Consider the following 21,281-nt stretch of genomic DNA (forward strand, 5'->3'; position numbering starts at 1 on the left):
CCCGATTTTAATGCTTGTCCCCTACTGTCATAAAGACAGTAGGGGACAAGCATTTGCAAACATGTGAACAGTGGATTTTGCCTAAAGCTATTGCTCCAGGATATAAATTTACCAGTGAGAGGCTCCTTTGCACAGGAAGCCGGCTAGATTATGGGTACCACAACGTCGCCTATTTCTGCCGTGAAGCAGTAATGTGTAAACATTACTGTATTTCAGTCTGAAGGGTGCCGTCACTAGTGAAATTACTGGGAAAATGAGACTTTACATCTTGTGTCTCAAGGTGACGAGCGCAATTGTAGTGCGACTCAGAATTTTTGGGTATTTTAGGAATCCTAATCGGCACTGCATTTTAATGGGTAGGGCGTATCAATAACCATCAGCTGAACGTCCTGCTCGTCTCGTCTCTTATTTTCATAAATGAATATATGTTATCCTTATATATTTTTATGAACTCTCTCAGCGTGATGACGTAAAATAAGACGGCTTCCTTGAAACACATCGCAAAGCCAAGCCCAAGTTATTATTAAAACGTTTTGTATTTAATTAACACAATACCTGTTATTCTAACGCGCATACGTGACAATAAACACGATAACACACTTGTAAGTTAATTGCTGATGGATTCTCACTCACGTGGTTCTTACCCGTTATCAGTATCAGTACCTACACAAAAATAATAGCTAAAAAACCGCTTTAATAGAAAACTAAAGTAAAAAGTTGAGAAAAAAATCAATAAGTTTAAATTAGGAACAGTGTGATTAACAAAAATTTTATTTTAGTGTAAATAACAACATGGGGTGCTTCATGTAAATTTCTATAAAAAAAATGTTGGCAGATATCAGTGACGTTATATTATATATGGAAAGTCATTGACAGATATGGTAAAAGCACGGACGCGTAAAAAAAGGACTCCGCGCCGTGATATTAACAAGTGAAGCACCGTTATGTTAGTGTGTGTGCGGTTACGGGGGATACTAGTTACATAATTTTAAATAATCCCTCCCTTAAATAATCATATATGGCCACAAATTCTTATATAGTATCGTTTTTACACTTTTTCACAACACACGACATTTTTAAAATATTTTATTGAGACGCAAACTGATCTGTCACTGACAATGGCAATTCTCATAATGGCCGCCTATCGGCCTGTAGTAGTGTAAGTCTGTGCGTGGGGCTATGTATTTACACGTTAATCGATTTGTTTTGGTGCTACACTGTTATGTAAGGTCCGTGGGAAAAGTAGTTCGATGTGTTTGAAAATATATCTTAAAATCCAACTCTTTTTTACAAGAAAAGGAAGTTACTAGATCTATAACTATATGACTTATAGTAACTATACGACATAGTATCTATAAATTTGTTATTGATATTTTTTTAAAGAGCGTTATAAAGAATTCTGATAAAGTTTCTTGCCACGTTTCTATTTTCAAAGAAACGTGGCAAGAATCGTCACAATTTAATATGCCATTAATTAATGTTTTATTATTATCTTTAAGTTGATAATCAGCTATTATTTTTTGCTCACATAATGAGTTGAGTTGAACCAACAATTTGTGTTTATTTTATTTTGTATTGTTTGATTATGATTTTTGAAGAGTTAATTAACAGAACATACATTACAATCTGGACCAATCACTCACCTGGGGTCACCGAGGACTCTCCCCGAGGTCGTGGGTGATATGACAGAGGTTTGAGTAACTTCCTTGAGAAGTTGGCATGGCAAGATTAGCAAACCCTCCCTACCACGCAAAATAGGCGCAGTAGACGTTGAGTTGCGGAGAATAGTCCGTCTTTCCATGAATACCTTCACCTATTCCTACCAGAATACATGATATACATACATACAGGGGCGTGCATATCGTATAGGTAATTAGGCAGTGCCTATCTCATTATAAATCGAACTAACTATAGCACTAGTGTTAAAGTTGATTTCATTTAATTTGGTTCTGTTATTTTATAACCATATTTCTACTAAACACGGACTCATAAATTTTTTCCTTCCTAGATACTAGATACCTATGGTAAGTTGCATTTGTTTGTTTTTTGCAAGTTTGCATTTTCCAAAGCTCAACTACGACTAATTAGATGCACAGTGCCTACCTTACTAGAAAACCAATGCACGCCCCTGCATACATATCTAGGTATAGACTATAAGCAAACGTTAGGTACTTAATTGCCGTCGGAATCGAACAAGCTGAGTGGTCGTGTCATTATTAGCTTTGATTTGATCATCGTATGGATCTATTTATAGCCAACACTTCAGATATAAGTGTAATAGATAAACAGTTTGTATTATGAGCAATAATATTATTAATTATTATATAAATAAGGGAATCTACCGTTACTGATAATCGAGTACAAGTGGCTGGCCCGGTCACACCAGGAGCCCTATTACCAAAATCGAAATACGAAGTTTCGGTTGACGGATCGTACATTTCCCTATTACGAAAGTCTTTCGGATCCGAAAATCGATACGAAGTTCGGGATTAGACATTTTGTCTTTCGTTTATCTTATTCCCAAATTCACTTGACATTTATTTCTTATGGTTATGTCTATGGTTCCGAAACGAAATCCATCCGCATTATTCGGATCCGAAGTACTTTGGTAATAGGATTTAATTCGAAGTTCGTCGTTCTTTAGTTTCGGACCGAAACTTCGGCTTTCGATTTTGGTAATAGACCTCCAGGATCGCATAAAACATAAAAATCCAATAATAAAATCAAGATATTAAATACTATTGATCAAGGTATACCTAATGAGTAAGTCACATCCAATACAAATAATCTCTATTTAGTATTATCTTTGATTAACGTGAGCATTAAACATTTAAATAAAACACTCTTTTAAGGATTAAAACGCGATTAATTATACGCGTAATTGTAACTGTTCTTACATTAGATTTTGCGTAAAAGTTACGACGAATATAATATAAGAATAAATCCGACGTTTCAAATCTCATTTTCAGAGGTCTGCATATGAAACGTGTTAAGATAGTATTTGTTTGACTTAAAGGTCTTAGTTACCAGGTCATAAAATCCCAAAAAAAAAGAAAAAAAGATAGTATTTGTCATAGTTGTCATTATGAAGTTTAGCGCCATTTAATGCCTCGGAGGTGGTATTTGCTGTAGACAGATGGTTTTCGGCAAAATTTTCTTTAGTAAATTTCCCACGCGTTATAATCCTTTAAAAAGTGTATTATTTAAATCTTTATTTATGCATAGGAAATAATTTTTACTAATGTGATATTTAAGCGGCAATGTCCACATAGCATAATAGAGACGTGGAGACGGAGGAGTATTTTCGGCGTTGAATTAAAATTGTATAAAATAAAGATAGAGCTTTATGGATAGTTTAGAGATAGTCTATTAAGATATTTTTATTTTTAAAACAAGTGTTAATATAGAAAAATCTCGGAATACACTTACCTGCCTGTTTGCCTCTCGGATAAAAAAAAACAGGATCTTATATTGATTTGTGGGACGGGAGGAGATACATTAGTAGTATATACTATACATAGAAGGGAAGATAATTTGGATGGAAATATAATATATTTTTATTAGTTTTTGAAAAGGAAGAATAAGACAGGATAGAAAGAAAAGTTTTGTAATTGTTTTTTTTTTCTTATTTTCCCGAACACACGCGACTTAGGAGTTGTTGGGATTTGAGGCTGTTTCATGGATTTCTTTCCATAAGGTAAGGCCACTTGAGTACAAAGAGTGCCTGAGGTCAAGATATGCGCTGCAAGCCTTTGAGAGGGGAGTATGCTAATATATTCCATAAATTAAAAATTACTAGTTTCTGCCTATATTAAATTTGTACCGTGCTCCTTCGGGAAGATTAAGTTTTTTTGGGGTTAAAATATACCCTGTGTCTTTGATTTGGGAGATTGCTAGAACAAAGTGCATAACTAAACCGAATTTTGCACAATAAATTAAATAGACATGAATATTTTTATAGTGATTGGTTGAATAGTGTTAGAGTTAATCCATAACTTATTTGAGAGTGTTGGATGAACGGATTTTGGATGTTTATTTATTATTTAATAACAGTAAATTTTGTATTTATTTACTATTATTTGTTCGTAATGTTGTATGTTTGCTATCAATTACTTACTTTAATATTGTAATTAACTCACGCCGTTTAATTAAAGTATAAATAAAGGAATATATTTCTAGGTGACACTATCAAATGGCGTAATAATAAAGATGTGCTTTTTTTTCTTTTTTCCTGACTATATATTGATTTTTCAAAATTGCAATAATGCAATTTTAGTCTCTATCAAATTCGGGCCCGTGACTCCTTTGAGTACTTTTCGCTATTCCTCATAGTACGGAATTTGGCCGTCCTCGCCCACTTGAAAAAATCACCTGTATTGATAAAGTCAAACAAGTTAAAGCTGTACTATTTCTAATAATAATCTAAAACGCAAAATACAAAAATAGTTAACTAAAATTATGTCGCGATACATTCAGGTGTTGTTGACCTGTATGCTTCGAGTATTAACACAAAGGAGACGGCATACGCATCAAGCATCAGCTGATTGGTTAATGTCGTACTAGTCGGTCATTCTTTCATACATACGTAGTGCGACGATTACTGCCCTGATTGATTAAGGCGAAGAGTAAGCAGAAAACACGCAAACATAGTGTTTTTAGACAAGTTTTGTGGTGAAAGTATAGCATTTCGAGCTATGAAAACTACTTAATCCTGTTACACATATCCGTAAGTCTTATTTGTAGGTTGCTAATGCTTGCTGTTGGTTATAGTTAACACTGCCTTTTTGAACTACCACATTTCTTTAAAGTTAAACAAGTTTTTTGGCATGGCGGGACGCATTTTTTTTGTGCTTCTCTCAGAAAAGTTATTCTTATAGCTTGTACTTTTTTGTGTAGGTTTATTTATACAGATTAGTAGTAAATAACCAGGGTTGTAAGCATATAAACTGTTTTCCACCCAATAATTTTGAAAATATTGGCTTTGTTACATAGTTGCACGCACTTTTTTTGAATGTACCCAAGTTGTACGCTCGTTTTCGTTATAAATAATTCATTTAGTCTCAGTTGCCTGAGCGCACTAGCTTCTTACTGATCTTTACAGCGTGTATCACTTTCGCACATGATGTTGTAAGAGATAGCAATCATTTTAGCCGCGCCGAAGAACGAGTTCTAGTCGTCAACTAGTGTTGTCTTATAAAGTCCTTTAATGACAAGTCGTTGTAGCTCATTCAAATTCAAATATTTTTATTCAAAATAGGATTTAAAATCACATATTGAACGTCAAAAACTACCACCCATTCAAAAGAGACTGCCTCAGACCTGAGAAGAATGGGCGCAAGAAACTCAGCGGGCTTTTTTTTAATATAAAATATGGATAACAATGTAATATCGTACATATAACAATAAACATTTATAATTAAAGAGCCTGCGGGTGTTCGCTTTATTCCCAGTCCGTGGTGTCATTAAGAAAATCGTTTATGCTATAATAACCTCTCCCACACAAACGTTCTTTTACAATTCTTTTAAATTTCGTAAAACATTTGTTTTGTACATTTTCTGGGATCATATTGTAGAAGCATATACATCGCCCAACAAAAGACTTACTAACTCGACCCAACCGAGTAGTAGGCATAACAAGTTTATGTTTATTCCTCGTATTAACATTATGAATGTCAATTTATTAACATTGGAATTTATTTAACAAAACAATTCTGCACTATGAGTCTGATATATTATTTCCTGCCAATTTTTTGTGTACTATTTACTATTTGGAAATGCCGTCTCTGGGGATTAGGTAGTTTAAGTTTTTAGTATCGTGAGTGTCCATGAAGTTTAGAGAGCGCCATATCTCAGCTAATGTTTAAAATAGCTGAAAGTATATTGTCGCTCTCAATTTCAATTTAGTAACATTAAATAAAGCCAAATATTTTCCGAATGACGCTAATGGGTTTATTACTATTTTTCTTATGTATTTGTCGACCTCTATAATATGTTTTTGTTTTGTTAACCGCTTTTAACTCTAGTCGCAAATAAGATTTTACCTACACATAAACGTAAGAGCTGTTCAACCTGATTCCTGCCGCCGGATTCCACCATAGCACGACACGCCACAAGTTGGGATATCATCCCCACCATCTGGATGTGTGGCGGTCCTCCACAGTGCGGTTTTCAAGGAGCTTTCTTTCACGTACTACAAAGCTGTGGAATGAGCTTCCTTGTGCGGTGTTTCCGGGACGATACGACATGGGTACCTTCAAAAAAAGCGCGTACACCTTCCTTAAAGGCCGGCAACGCTCTTGTGATTCCTCTGGTGATTCCTCTGGTGTTGCAAGAGAATGTGGGCGGCGGTGATCACTTAACACCAGGTGACCCGTACGCTCGTTTGTCCTGCTATTCCATAAAAAAAGGCATAAAAAGCATTTATTTTTTCAAAATTGATTCCTTTAGAATTCTTTTTGATGTCATTTCTAATATACTAGATACTACTACCGCTTCGGAAACAAATGGCGCTCTGAGAGAGAAGAAGCGGCGCAAGAAACTCACCCAGCATTCTTTTTTTGCGCTCTTTTCAATAAAAATATACAATATTGTACAGTAATTTCTATCGCTATAAAATAATCACAAAACTAGCCCCAGGCTGTCCGATCATTTAGATATTCAGCTGTGGAGTAATAGGATTTACGACAGAGCCATTTTGTTACATAACATTTAAATTTATTTATAGATAATTCCTGAAGAGTGGCTGGGACTTTATTATAGAAGTGTATACATTTACCCTTAAAGCTATTATGTATCTTATGAAGCCTACTAGATTTAGTTACAAGCAATCCCTTATTTCTAGTGTTATACTGGGTAACAGAATTTTCAAATTCGGATCATTAATTCAGTTGAGGCGCCTCTCGCTCGAATTCTTCGTATATACAATAACTTAAACGATACTTATTCAGAGCTTGATATTATATTCGGTAGTGGGCTTGTCAGGTTTAAAGAAACCATTTGTAAGCACTTAATAGCTGGTACTGAATCTGCATATTTAGTCAAATTAGTAGTTTTTTGCATTATTTTCTCTTTTATTTCGATTAATAGGTTAAATTAATTATTTGTACTTTTATCTCTTCTTTTGTTTATTTTGTTTTAGCCATAGTATTAGTTTTATTTATTTACAAGTAATTAGGTAGTATTTTTTGAAATTTTTATGTTCACTATAACTTTCATATATTTTATAAATAACAAATTGCACTATAAGATGTACAAAAATAGAAAATTGTATTGTATATGATGTGGTATCTTAATAAATAAATAAAAAAATAAATTGTAGTACATAATATTGTCACATTTCTACACAATCTTGCCCCAAACTAGGCATAGCGTGTTCTATGGGGGATGCAAGGCATAATGCAATAATATACATATTTAAACAACAAATGAATTACTATAATCTAGATGACGTAATACCCAAACGTAACAAATGCTCGTCAATTTGCCGTTAATCTCAATTTCACAGATTGTCTCATTAATACTCTGTTTGATTCGTCAATCGACTTTCATCGATTCAAAAGTTAATTTACGCTTTCTATCAATAAACCAATTAGCTATTTAAACTATGTAAGACTTCAGGGGCAACCAACTGTTATTATCATCGGATTATAATCGTTCAAAACGCCAAAACAATGCAATGTCGCGATAAATAATTTATAACTTTAAATCGAAAATCGTTTATGCTATAATAACCTCTCCCACACAAACGTTCTTTTACAATTCTTTTAAATTTCGTAAAACATTTGTTTTGTACATTTTCTGGGATCATATTGTAGAAGCATATACATCGCCCAACAAAAGACTTACTAACTCGACCCAACCGAGTAGTAGGCATAACAAGTTTATGTTTATTCCTCGTATTAACATTATGAATGTCAATTTATTAACATTGGAATTTATTTAACAAAACAATTCTGCACTATGAGTCTGATATATTATTTCCTGCCAATTTTTTGTGTACTATTTACTATTTGGAAATGCCGTCTCTGGGGATTAGGTAGTTTAAGTTTTTAGTATCGTGAGTGTCCATGAAGTTTAGAGAGCGCCATATCTCAGCTAATGTTTAAAATAGCTGAAAGTATATTGTCGCTCTCAATTTCAATTTAGTAACATTAAATAAAGCCAAATATTTTCCGAATGACGCTAATGGGTTTATTACTATTTTTCTTATGTATTTGTCGACCTCTATAATATGTTTTTGTTTTGTTAACCGCTTTTAACTCTAGTCGCAAATAAGATTTTACCTACACATAAACGTAAGAGCTGTTCAACCTGATTCCTGCCGCCGGATTCCACCATAGCACGACACGCCACAAGTTGGGATATCATCCCCACCATCTGGATGTGTGGCGGTCCTCCACAGTGCGGTTTTCAAGGAGCTTTCTTTCACGTACTACAAAGCTGTGGAATGAGCTTCCTTGTGCGGTGTTTCCGGGACGATACGACATGGGTACCTTCAAAAAAAGCGCGTACACCTTCCTTAAAGGCCGGCAACGCTCTTGTGATTCCTCTGGTGATTCCTCTGGTGTTGCAAGAGAATGTGGGCGGCGGTGATCACTTAACACCAGGTGACCCGTACGCTCGTTTGTCCTGCTATTCCATAAAAAAAGGCATAAAAAGCATTTATTTTTTCAAAATTGATTCCTTTAGAATTCTTTTTGATGTCATTTCTAATATACTAGATACTACTACCGCTTCGGAAACAAATGGCGCTCTGAGAGAGAAGAAGCGGCGCAAGAAACTCACCCAGCATTCTTTTTTTGCGCTCTTTTCAATAAAAATATACAATATTGTACAGTAATTTCTATCGCTATAAAATAATCACAAAACTAGCCCCAGGCTGTCCGATCATTTAGATATTCAGCTGTGGAGTAATAGGATTTACGACAGAGCCATTTTGTTACATAACATTTAAATTTATTTATAGATAATTCCTGAAGAGTGGCTGGGACTTTATTATAGAAGTGTATACATTTACCCTTAAAGCTATTATGTATCTTATGAAGCCTACTAGATTTAGTTACAAGCAATCCCTTATTTCTAGTGTTATACTGGGTAACAGAATTTTCAAATTCGGATCATTAATTCAGTTGAGGCGCCTCTCGCTCGAATTCTTCGTATATACAATAACTTAAACGATACTTATTCAGAGCTTGATATTATATTCGGTAGTGGGCTTGTCAGGTTTAAAGAAACCATTTGTAAGCACTTAATAGCTGGTACTGAATCTGCATATTTAGTCAAATTAGTAGTTTTTTGCATTATTTTCTCTTTTATTTCGATTAATAGGTTAAATTAATTATTTGTACTTTTATCTCTTCTTTTGTTTATTTTGTTTTAGCCATAGTATTAGTTTTATTTATTTACAAGTAATTAGGTAGTATTTTTTGAAATTTTTATGTTCACTATAACTTTCATATATTTTATAAATAACAAATTGCACTATAAGATGTACAAAAATAGAAAATTGTATTGTATATGATGTGGTATCTTAATAAATAAATAAAAAAATAAATTGTAGTACATAATATTGTCACATTTCTACACAATCTTGCCCCAAACTAGGCATAGCGTGTTCTATGGGGGATGCAAGGCATAATGCAATAATATACATATTTAAACAACAAATGAATTACTATAATCTAGATGACGTAATACCCAAACGTAACAAATGCTCGTCAATTTGCCGTTAATCTCAATTTCACAGATTGTCTCATTAATACTCTGTTTGATTCGTCAATCGACTTTCATCGATTCAAAAGTTAATTTACGCTTTCTATCAATAAACCAATTAGCTATTTAAACTATGTAAGACTTCAGGGGCAACCAACTGTTATTATCATCGGATTATAATCGTTCAAAACGCCAAAACAATGCAATGTCGCGATAAATAATTTATAACTAGATTAACTATTATTTCCTTTATCATCATTGTATCGCATGATATTGAAAAACAAGGATTTATTAGGAAAGGAAACAGTTCAAATATGATTTTTGGGAAGACGTGAAGCAGATGCAGGTGTAGATGACCCACCTTATGTAAAGCGGAGTTATCTGCCCGTGGCAATTGTGTACAAAACGGCAATTTAACCAGCACAGTAGGTACATACAATTGTATATATATATATATATATATAGTATACAACGTCGCCTATTTCTGCCGTGAAGCATTACTGTGTTTCGGCCTCAATGGCGCCGTAGCTAGTGAAATTACTGGGCAAATGAGACTTATGCCGCTCAGAATTATTGGGTTTTTCTAGAATCCCGTGCCGCACTGTATTGTTATGGGCAGGGCGTATCAATTACCATCAGCTGAACGACCTGCTCGTCTCGTCCCTTACTGTCACAAAAAAGATACAATAATAATGTAGCGAAGTTTGAGGATTAAAATGAAAACACAAACAGAAGTAGCACTCTACTGAAATTCTCAGTAAGGAAGGAATAATTCCAAGATAACTCAACGAACACATAACTGCGGTGTTTAAGTTGCACCAACTTGGTCGTTGATCACTTGCCTAACTGAGGGGTCTGTTTGCTGAACCAATAGGCAGTAAGATTAAATCTTAAATATAGCTAGCTAAAATAAATAAAATATTTTAATCAAGGCTCAGATAGTTCGGTCGTGTTATGTGTAAGTCTGATGAGTATGTTGCGATCAAGTGTCTTTATTTTTAGTTAAAAGGTTGGTAGTCCCTAGTGGAATCCCACATATATATTACCTGGATGAAAAATGTCGGAATGGATATTAAAATCCTCGGACACCACTTGATATGGAAATTCGACCTGGTGTAACGCGATAAGGCGAGGATCATGAAGACAGTGACAGTATTAGCGTAATGATACACAACCCCAATCAAGTCGCGCCCAACACCTTAATATTAAAGTGCCACCTCCACGTGCGAGCGATTAAATCGTCGGGCCACGAACATCTCGTAGAACATGCCTCCTCACAGCGATGTTATGGCGGGTACACGAGTGGCTGATTGCGAGTAAAACCAGCAAAACGTCAACGTATCTTCGCGCGTCTGCCGCTACACACGTGCCGTCCTCGGAGTGCGCTAACGCCAGAAACCTTCAATAGCAAATCGTAGGCGATCACAAAGCGATTCCGCAGCGAGTTGTGGCGGTCACAAAGCGGTTCTGTAGCGAGTTGTGTCGGTCACAAAGCGATTCCATAGCGAGATGCGGCGGTTACAAAGCGATTTCGTAGCGAGTTGTGGCGGTCACAAAGCGGTTCTGTAGCGAGTTGTGGCTGTCACAAAGCGATTTCATAGCGAGTTGTGGCGCTCACATGCGATTCCGTAGCGAGTTGTGGCGCTCACATGCGATTCCGTAGCGAGTTGTGGCGGTCACAAAGCGATTTCATAGCGAGTTGTGGCGGTCACATGCGATTTCATAGCGAGTTGTGGCGCTCACATGCGCTTCCGTAGCGAGTTGTGGCGGTCACAAAGCGATTTCATAGCGAGTTGTGGCGCTCACATGCGATTCCGTAGCGAGTTGTGGCGGTCACAAAGCGATTTCATAGCGAGTTGTGGCGCTCACAAAGCGATTTCATAGCGAGTTGTGGCGCTCACATGCGATTCCGTAGCGAGTTGTGGCGGTCACAAAGTGGTTCCTTAGCGAGTTGTGGCGGTCACAAAGCGATTCCGTAGCGAGCAGTGGCGATCTCGCGGCGATTCCGTATTGTCACGTATACGCGACTGGTGTAGATTGTTAGCCCCTTAAAGACGGAATGACTTGTCTGTAATTCTGTATTATGTATCAATGGATGAAGTTATGCAATAGTTTTATAGAAGCAATAAAAATACTATCGTTCTTTGTGAATCCTATGTCAAGTACACACAAGGTTGTCGTTGTACTAAAACCCGACAAGTATGATTAAGTTGGCGTGTGATAAATTAAACCGGACACACGAAGGGATTCCATACCATGATACAAGATATATATATATGTGTATAGATATCTCTTTTTAAATTATTTTATGAGTTTTTTTTAATTGCATGGTGGCCATTTTGTAATATTAGAAAACGAAATTAGCGACAATACAACACGAAATGTTTTTTTTAGCGGTTCGTAGAAAACAGTTACAAAATCTTGTGCAATATTACTGCGTACGATAGGTACCTACTCAAAAAACAAAGAATATTACAATTTAGTTTTCCTTATAAAAATACAAACGTTAAATATTTAATGTTATATAATCTATAATATAGTCCCATAAAAATGTCCCATATGATTCACATATTTTTCCTGTAACCGGTTATCGATAATTCGCAGTAAAATCAACTTAGCTTTGCGGTTTTGGAAACTTGACCGTATCGAAATACATTTTACTTTACTGTATTTACTTTAAAAAGATGTCTACCAGGAAGTGTCTGCTAAAAACCAGTTCTACAATTCGCGCCAATGCAGTTAAATCTGATTTAGTTAAGTAATAAATCAGTCTAGTCTTCAGTAAATTTTGATTCCTTGATTTTTGAATTATATTTGTTATGAACTTGGAACCGCGACTTCGTTTGCGTGAAACCCATACAAATAGAAAAAAATTTTTCACATTACATTCCATTTTATTAAATTTAATTTTTAACTCTAATGCGCATATTGGGAGAGGTTGAAAAGAAGAAGTTACACACTCTGAAAATGTGGTGCTGGAGAACGTGCTCGTGTATCGTGGACCGAATTTCGTACCAACAGTTTTTTACTCCAGGAACTACATATCAGACAGCGTTTATCTGCCATAATGCAGTCCCGCATTCTCGCCTTCTTTGGACACGAGGCAGTCCATCCAACGCCTTATCGGTCAGGGTAAAGTGGAAGGCATTAGACCGCGTGGAAGGTCACCTATGCGATGGACCGATCAGGTCAAGTCTGCTGTGGGAGGCTCGTGTGCACTGAATGCCGGCTAGATTATAGGTTGGTATCCGTGGTGGTGAACGGCGCCTATTTCTGTCATGAAGCAGTTATGTGTAAGCATTATAGTGTTTCGGTCTGAAGGGCTTCGTAACTAGTGAAATTACTGGGCAATTGAGACTTAACATCTTATGTCTCAAGGTGACGAGCGCAATTGTAGTGCCGCTGCAAATTTTGGCTTTTTTGAAGAGACCTGAGCGGGACCGCATTTTAATGGGCAGGGCGTATCAATTACCGTTAGTTAAACGTCCTGCTCGTCTCGTCCCTTACTGTCATAAAATAAATTAGTGCACTCAAATGACCTCTAACAGGGAGAGATGGCAAGAAATTGAGAGCCGCATTACATCTGCCCCTATTGAAACTTCTTGACAATCACGACCGATCTGTCAAGACCGCTTTCCCCAACATTAGCTATTTTTAAAAGTTCACACGAAGTTAAAAATAAATAGTTTTCCTTAAGAAAACAAATATGGGTCATCCAATTTTATATCATCTCCACACTACAAATATCTTATGCGTTTCGAACGCATTTTCCTCCAATACTGACGCAGTTTCTCAGAAAGATCGACTTCCAAGTTCGCGTCATTGGAGGCTTAGCGCTTTCAAACATTATAAAGAGTGGCGGGCTCGCGTGTCGGTTAGTTTAATGATTACCAGTTACTTTACCACACGATACAGTCGCTTGTACCACGTCTCCGTCGTCAGACGTTTCACTATTGTAATCAACAGTCCGTACATTTAATTGATAACGTTCGTTAATCGTAAGTGCATGCTGACGTCATTCACTCGTACCACGAACCGAACACTCGAAGCTATTGGATTTTAATAGTGTTTGTGATTGTGTTTGGTTTTAGTTTTCGGATATTATTTCATTACGACAGTTTTCAGGTAAATCATATATACCTATATATATTTATTTCTATGTTTTTAACATGGCATAAATTTTAATTTTCTAAATTATTATGTAAATCAATAAGGTTGTTGTTATAAGTTCGTTGTTAGTCTTAATATATATAAATGAACGGATTTTAATGGGGATTATTTCATGGAGTGAAGTTTAGTCCAAGTTGAGAGATAGAATAGTTTTTATTGTGATTTGGGACCCATTGTTATTTTTATTTCCAACTAGCTGACCCGACAGACGTTGTTCTGTATATAATAAATAAAATAATGTTTTTATATGAATTTGTCAATAATATATCATAACATCAAAAATTACTTCGTAAAATATGCAACCTGCTGTCGTAATGAAATTGTTTCACAGCAGAACTGTCAAACCGTGCGTCAATAAATTCTCTCATAGAAATTATGTATGGACACATCAAAGGAAAAACAAATTTGTTGTTTTTATTGAATGTCGAGCATTTTCCTATTTATTCACCTTTTAAACCTTCTCTGGACTTTACAAATAATTCAAGACCAAAATTAGCCAAATCGGTCCAGCCGTTCTCGAGTTTTAGCGAGACTAACGAACAGCAATTCATTTTTATATATATAGATATGTGTTTTGTATTGACATATTTTCTCTGATAGAATTTATTGACGCATGGTTTGACAGTTTTGTTGTGAAACAATTTCATTATAATATAAATATATGACAGGGGGCATTTTTTACGATATGATTCTTGATGTTATGAAATATTATTGAGATAATTAAAAAAAAAAACAGTACTTGATTTTATATTCTTTCAGTTGAAATTATTAATTAAAAAAATTATTCTTTGAGTTTTTATTGTAATTTCTGATACATTTATTCAAACAAAACAAATTTTATAGCTATATTTACAATACTATGACTATATAAAATTAAAACTATCAAACAGTATTTTTTTTTTATTAAAAACAAAACAACATCTGTCGTGTCAGCTAGTATTTTATATAAATTAAAATACTAAAATTATTTTACTTTGGCAACACACAGTCATGTACATTAAAACATTCATATTCTAATACTTAATTGGTAGGACCTTGACTGCTCACAAAATATAATACAGTAAACGATTATTGTAAATATTCAGGAAGTGTTAGGAAATTAAGAATAACACAACTCGAATGCAAAAAGTTTTCAAAAAGAACTAAGTTTTAAATAATTAATACAATATTAGTCATGTTTCCACCCAACTAGTTGCTGTTATGTGTAAAATATAACTAAAATATAAAAAATATTATGAATTCGATATTCTATTTGAAATATGCAAATATTTTTCAGCAATTTCACAAAACTCGGTTGTATATTGTTAAATTGAGACGAATAAGTTATCTATCTGTTGCTTTCAAAGTGCTCTTAATCGGCCCTTTACATATGATATTAATTTATTTAAATAAATAAATAAAATTTAAAAAATGTCACTTATATTTATTAGAATATTCACAAGAAACGTCTCTTCTTCAAAATTCAAATATATTTTTTCAAAATAGGATATGATATCACCTTATTGAAAGTCAAAAACTACCAGCCATTCGAAAAAGTATGCCCCAGGCCTGAGAAGAACGGGCGCAAGAATCTCAGCGGCCATTTTTTTTCAAGGCATAAGTATAGTCAGAGGTATGTCCAAATAATCATGCTTAACAACTGGGTATGGAAATAAATGAAATCGTGACTCAATTTCTTAACTTTCTCAATATCACTTTCCGGGCTTCACTCGGGGATTCGCAAATACGTCGTCGGTGGTTAATTACACGTGGTCGGTCTTTAGTTTCTGAGTTCTCGTGCTTGAATTAAAATAATGTCGATGTTGGTTGCACGGACTAGTAAAAAAAGAAGGACTCCGTGATATTAGCAAGTGAAGCACCTTTATGCTAGTGTATGTGCGGTTGCGGGGTATACCAGATACACATTTTTTTCTCCCTTAAATAATCATATATCCACAAATACTTTTATAGACTATTGTTTTTACACTTTTTCACAACACACGACGGCATTTTTAAAATATTTTATTGCGACGCAAACTGATCTGTCACAGACGATGGCGAATCTCATAATGGCGGCCGATCGGCTTGTATTAGTGCAAGTGTATGCGTTGGGCTATGTATTTATACCGAGTCCTTCTTATTTTACTCGTCCGTGGTTGGTTGGTGGATTTTTATCAGTGGGAGGTTTATAGGTATCAGAACGGCGCCTTTTTCTGCTGTGAAACAGTAATGTGTAAGCATTGTTGTGTTTGCAAGGCGCCCCGTAGTGAAATTGATGGACAAAAGAGACTTAACATCTTATGTCTCAAGATGACGAGCGCAATTATTGTAGTGCCGTTCAGAATTTTTGGATTTTTCAACAATCGTGAGCGGCACTGCATTGCAATAGGCAGGGCGTATTTATTATCATCAGGTGTACGTCCTGCTCGTCTCGTCCCTTATTGTCATCAAAAAAGTGAGCCCAAATCGTGCGTTGAAAGCATAATTTATTTCCCAGTCCTAGTTACATAGAGCGGTCAGACTGAGAATATACTATCGTATAGACATCCCGACAGCCCGATAACGTGACAAATTGAACTTTTTGCGTCTTTTACGACTTGATAGAGCCTCCTGCTAGACAACGACAAGTGAAAAGAGCCCAGGTTTATTGCTTTTGTGTGCATGACAACTCTACGTCTTACACTCGCGATTTGCATGTTATTTTGTGTAAGTGTGCGTGCGGTGCGCAAAAGAGAGCTTAACAGTCAACCTCAATTTTTTTCGACGTTTTCACATCTGTCACAGTTTATCTAGACGCTAAATGATGTAAGGTTTCAATATTCAAAACACTCTGGAGCTAATGCCAAGCGTGGCTGACTGTTTAGGACTTTTCAATCGGTAACAGCCACAATTGATTCGCTTACTTTCTCTTTCCTGCTATATCTCCGTCATACTGCAAGTCTACAGTCAAACCAAAAGGTTCTCCTTATCTCATTATTTCGTTTTAACTATTTTTTTTTCGGCTATAATGACTTTGTCATTAGTTGAGTCAGCTGCAACTAATGAGACGCCCTTCATTCCCATAAGTCACTTGATGTAGGTAAATACTAATATTCTAAGTAAATACGTCATATTCTATATTAAACAACTGTTATTGTATGACGTCATACTATGTTTGCTAACCAGTTGATTACTTAATCATATTTGATGTAGGTAGTTATAAAAAATATGTACATGCACTTAGAATTGTTTAATTAATTCATAAGTAATTTTAATTACTATAGATGGTGCTGATCTTATGATTTTTATAGTTTTGATCTAAGATCATTAATACGTCTATGACATCTGTAAAAACGTCAAAAAAAATAGAAATTAGAACTTACCTCTTATTTTCAGCAGTTCACGCACTCTAACACAAAATGTCATACAAATCGCGAGTGTAAGACATAGCTTGTCACTTAACTAATATTCCTGGCCTGTTTTTATCGGTTATCTAACAGCAAGAGACTCTATCTAGTCGTATTAATTATCTACGGTTATGATTAATATTACTGAAGCGTGAATTAAGTGCAAGATATCTGAACTTTGTAGTGTCAAAATTTGCGTGCAAGATACATATTTGATGTACGGCTTGAGTGTAAACTTGGAACAACGTAACTATGCACTAGTTTCGGTAGGATCAAGTTTAGTTCAGTTCAGTGCGTTCATATCGTATTTTGCTTCGTCGAACTTATACATTAGCCCCCTTATTCATAATATTCCGCTAACTTTAAACAGCCGCTTAGGAGTGTTTTTTCTCATTCTGATTTAGGTCAATAGAAGAAGACAGAGTGAGAACTAGCAATGCTTTAAGTTAGCAGACTATTATGAATAGGGGGGGCAAATATATACATTTAGCGGTTTGGTAACGATATCCTACTAATATTATAAATGCGAAAGTTTGTGAGTGTGTGTGTATGTTTGTTACTTCTTCTCGCAAAAACTACTGAATGGATTTTAATGAACCTCTACAATAATATGGCTTACACATCAGAATAACACATACGGCCTTACAAATAAACTTGGTATAAAGTTATAACTAAAGAATATGTAAAATGTTTACAATATCGTTGTCAATACAATGATAATTCTGTAGTTTTCCTAATGACAAGCTGGCTTGCGAATAAACGCGGGAAACGATATACGTCAGAACAAACCATTCGTAAGCAAAATGTCTATTTGTAAACATTTTACATATTCTTGGTTTATGATTAGTTATAACTTTATGCCAATTTTATTTGTAAGGCCGTATGGCTATAATTTATAAAGATATGTGTGTAATGAGTGTTATATATATATAAATTAATATAAAAAATATAAAAAAAAAAAAAATTCGTGTAAATACGCATTTAACAATATCTAGTATACACTAAGAGGAAAAGGGGATGTAATGGCTGGTGTTAACAGTTCTTAATATTTATGTTTATAAGTTATTTTTTTTTTATATTTCTATTTCATCTTTTGTTATTTAACAATATACCTTCTTATGTATAATAATAAAATATTGATATAAATACTTCTAAGTACAGTAGTTGTGAGCGAAGTGATGCATTTGCACCACACATAAACCTACACAGGTTTCTGTGGCGCATCTTAGTTTTAAGTTTTCATTGTACTCTTTTTTTTAATATGAGTAAATAAATAAAAAAAAATATATATATATATGCTATATACTACCCCAAAAATTAAAAGACTTTCATGGTAGTTGGATCTATAAAGTAGGTGGGAGAAAAACAGTCAAACACTAAAAATAATTTATATGGCAACACAACGTTTGCCGGGTCAGCTAGTAATATATATAATAATGATAAAGATACTGGAGCTAAGCATTCGTAACAAGAAGCCAAAACTCCAATCATACACTTATACTAGCGTAATAGACAGACAGTCTCTTCATTACGACGAGACTAAATTCAAAATGTTCATGTGTGCTAGTTTTACAGATGTGTTAGTGAGTTAGTGTAGTGTGTAGTATTTTACTTTTGGTCAATCCCTATGACAAATATTGATAAACGGCGTCATATTTACGTATAGAATATTTTATTATCTAACACATATTTTATTATATGATTATAATCATAAGAAAATAGAGTGTTTACTGCGTATATATTTAGTATTTATGTGCATATGTTCTACGAAAATAAACATCACCAAAGTAGTATTGAAGAATCAATATTTACCTGTGAAATGTTTCATTAGTTGGATTGTTTCTATTTGTAACAACACAATCTAACTATCTATCTACAGAACACGACACCAGTATATTTTTTAATTAATATCCGTAAAAACACACAACAATAACGATTAAAACACTAAAATTAAAACGCGGTCCAATTTGACAGGAGACTAATGGACACTAAATTGTTTCAAAACGGTTTCATGGTTTTCAAATATTCCATCTCTTTCTCACACCTGGGTCTAAGTTATAGTTAACTCACTTTCACACGGAGTTCGTCTGTTCAGGCGTCTAAAAACGTGCACGGCGGTACTTCAGAACGCGTCAATATTTATCTAACATTACAATGTTGTGGTTGGATCTGAGACATTGATTTTATAGACACGTAATGGTGGTTGCTCACATCATTCTTTACAAGTAACTTCTATTGAAATTAACGAGTACTTACAATAAACCGTTTTCTACAATTTATTCGATATTATCATTTAAATAAGTACTCCAGTGTACGAGTAACTTACATCGTCTATTACAGTAGTATACTAAGTTTATGACTCCAAACACCGGAGTGTCAAATTCCAGTGAGTTGTTTGCTACTATAGACCTTGGCTTGTATTGTAATAAAAAAAAATAAGTGTCAAAAGCAGACTTGTTCTGTCGAGCTGTCGATCACGTTAAGAATCTATAAGTTAAATAGTTGATGGAGTGAGACGGGATCATGTTTCTATTGTAATTAAATACACATACACTAAATGTCAGATTTTTTTTTAATTTTATATTCAGCGTTCCAATATACGACTTTAGTATTGTAGAACAAACACGCTGAAAAAATATTATTAGTAGACAATAATGATAGCTTCGTCCCAATAGACGGCCAAAGAGGATGTAAATACTACGTAATAAGAGGTATGTAAATTTAAAATTTTGTTTAGTATAATATTGACACATTTTTACACAAATTATCTCGCCCCAAACTAGGCATAGCCTGTACTATGGGTACAAGAAAACGATATATTTAATACAATATGCTTACTTAAACACACATAAATACATAATTATAAACATCCATGACTCGGAAACAAACATCTATATTCATCACATAAATGATTGCACCTACCGGAATTCGAACCCGGGACCTCTAGCTTAGTAGTCAGGGTCAGTAACCATTCGGCTATTTGGGTCGTCATAGTATGAAACATGCAGTGAGATTTAACATAAGTTTGAAATAGTAATTACAATGTGGCGACGAAGTATAATCCGGCTAAGTTTGAAATCGAACAGTTGCTAAAAACGTAGTGGATTCCGGCTATCCCCTTTTTTAACAAGATTATAGCCGTCATCCGTCAATCTATCTATCAATGACTGCACGTTTCATACAATCGAGTGAATCACTTTTTTCTTACGAGTTTCGCTGGGCTGGCTGTAGACGGTGGGCAAGAAAGCACTAATAATATTGACACACTTTTTACACAAATTATCTTGTCCCAATTTAAGCATATATAGCCTGTGTTATGGGTTACAAGACAATGATATATTTAATACAATATACTTACTTAAACATACATAAATACATATAAACATACATAAATACATTTAAACATCCATGACTCGGAAACAAACATCCATATTCATCATATAAATGCTTGCACCTACCGGTATTCGAAGCCGGGACCTCTAGCTTAATAGGTATATAAGTTTTTTAATTATATTGCGTTCACAATTTGAATCGTGGTCTCATCGGAACTAAAAGAATGACTATGTTAAATATCCAATTTTCATATAAATACCAAAACTAATGGATCATGTGTCATCTAGACGGATTGCTTAGTGGTTGGGGCGCCGGGAAATGTCTATAGTGATGCGAGTTCGAATCCAACACTCATATAAATTTTAGTATGAAAAATAAATTGTATAATGCTTTAATTTCAACCTTAGCAAAGGCGATGCAACCTTGAAATAAACAATATAATGATAATTGACACACTTCACACATAGAAATTAATTATCCAGACCCAAATGGTTATAATAGCCTGTAGTATGACTACCAAGGATAATTTTAATGCAATAAATATACTTAAGCATACATTAATATATATATAAACATCTATACCTACCGGGATTCGAACCCGAGACCCCTAAATTCAGTTGTCAGGGTCACTAATCACTGTGTTAAATGAGGGTACTTTAAAAAAAAGCTTAACATAACAACACAAGTATAGTTTATATTTAT

At 34.6% G+C, this 21,281-nt stretch overlaps 1 protein-coding gene across 7 annotated transcripts in view; it reads left to right on the forward strand.

The window, feature by feature from the left end:
* Positions 1 to 21,281, forward strand: part of LOC126976512 (uncharacterized) — a 176,551-nt gene that overhangs the window by 123,938 nt on the left and 31,332 nt on the right. The window contains exon 1 of one of the 7 annotated variants that reach the window (XM_050824882.1): positions 13,624 to 13,836. The exons of the other annotated variants lie outside the window; for them this stretch is intronic. The gene's annotated coding sequence lies outside the window, so the exon portion shown is untranslated. Of the gene's footprint in view, positions 1 to 13,623; positions 13,837 to 21,281 lie in introns of those variants that run through there. 7 annotated transcript variants of the gene reach the window in all.

The sequence above is a fragment of the Leptidea sinapis genome, chromosome 41, assembly GCF_905404315.1.
Source record: "Leptidea sinapis chromosome 41, ilLepSina1.1, whole genome shotgun sequence".
In the NCBI taxonomy this organism is placed as follows: Eukaryota; Metazoa; Arthropoda; class Insecta; order Lepidoptera; family Pieridae; genus Leptidea; species Leptidea sinapis.